The following is a 925-nucleotide window of genomic DNA, read 5'->3' as shown; positions in this document are numbered from 1 at the left end:
CAGGTGGGCTGTGAAGGATCTCTGGTGGGCTCTGCAGGGTCTCAGGCTGCCAAGCCCACCTGAGACCCTGCAGAGCCCACCATAGACCCCGCAGAGCCCCCCACAGATCCTGCAAAGCCCACCTGAGACCTTCACAAATCCTGCACAGCCCCCCTTAGACCCTGCAGTCATCTCAGGGGGGTTGTGCAGGATCTGTGGTGGGCTTTGCAGGCTGCAGAGGCCCCTATGGATCCTGCAACACCCCCCTGAGACCCGGCAAAGCCCTCCACAGATCCTGCAGAGACCCCCTTAGACCCTGCAGTCTGCAGCATCTCAGGGGGGTTGTGCAGGATCTGTGGTGGGCTTTGCAGGCTGCAGAGCCCCCTATAGATCCTGCAAAGCCCCCCTGAGACCCGGCAAAGCCCCCCACAGACACTGCAGAGACACCCTGCAGTCTGCAGGATCATAGGGGGGTTGTGCAGGATCTGTGGTGGGCTTTGCAGACTGCAGAGCCCCCTCAGATCCTGCAGAGCCCACCAAAGGGTATTGCACAGCCCACCTGAGACTCTTTGGTGGGCTGTGCAGAATCTATGCTGGGCTCTGCCAGCACAGTCCTCTTACCTTGCACGGCCTGACCTCTTTGGAACACCGCCTCCTCATCCTTGGCGCCCAAAACGGCCTCCTTGTTATCTTCGCCGCCCGACTGGAGCTCCGTCTTCGCCCCCCCCTCTTCCGTTTCAGGGGCCACTCGACAAATTTTTTCTCCTTTGGGGGCTGCTTGACAAATTTCATACTTTAAAATGAAATATAACTGTATCCGGTTTGGTACTACAGACACCAATATACACTCACAATAAGGCCCCTTTCATATCTGTAGGTTTAGGTGCGATTAGGGATTTCTGCATCAGAAACTTGCGTTTTACTGCATCAGGAATCCCTAATCTGG

The sequence above is a fragment of the Nanorana parkeri genome, unplaced genomic scaffold (assembly GCF_000935625.1).
Source record: "Nanorana parkeri isolate BGI_ZX_2015 unplaced genomic scaffold, ASM93562v1 scaffold784, whole genome shotgun sequence".
Classification (NCBI taxonomy): Eukaryota; Metazoa; Chordata; class Amphibia; order Anura; family Dicroglossidae; genus Nanorana; species Nanorana parkeri.
This window is presented reverse-complemented; position numbering follows the sequence as displayed.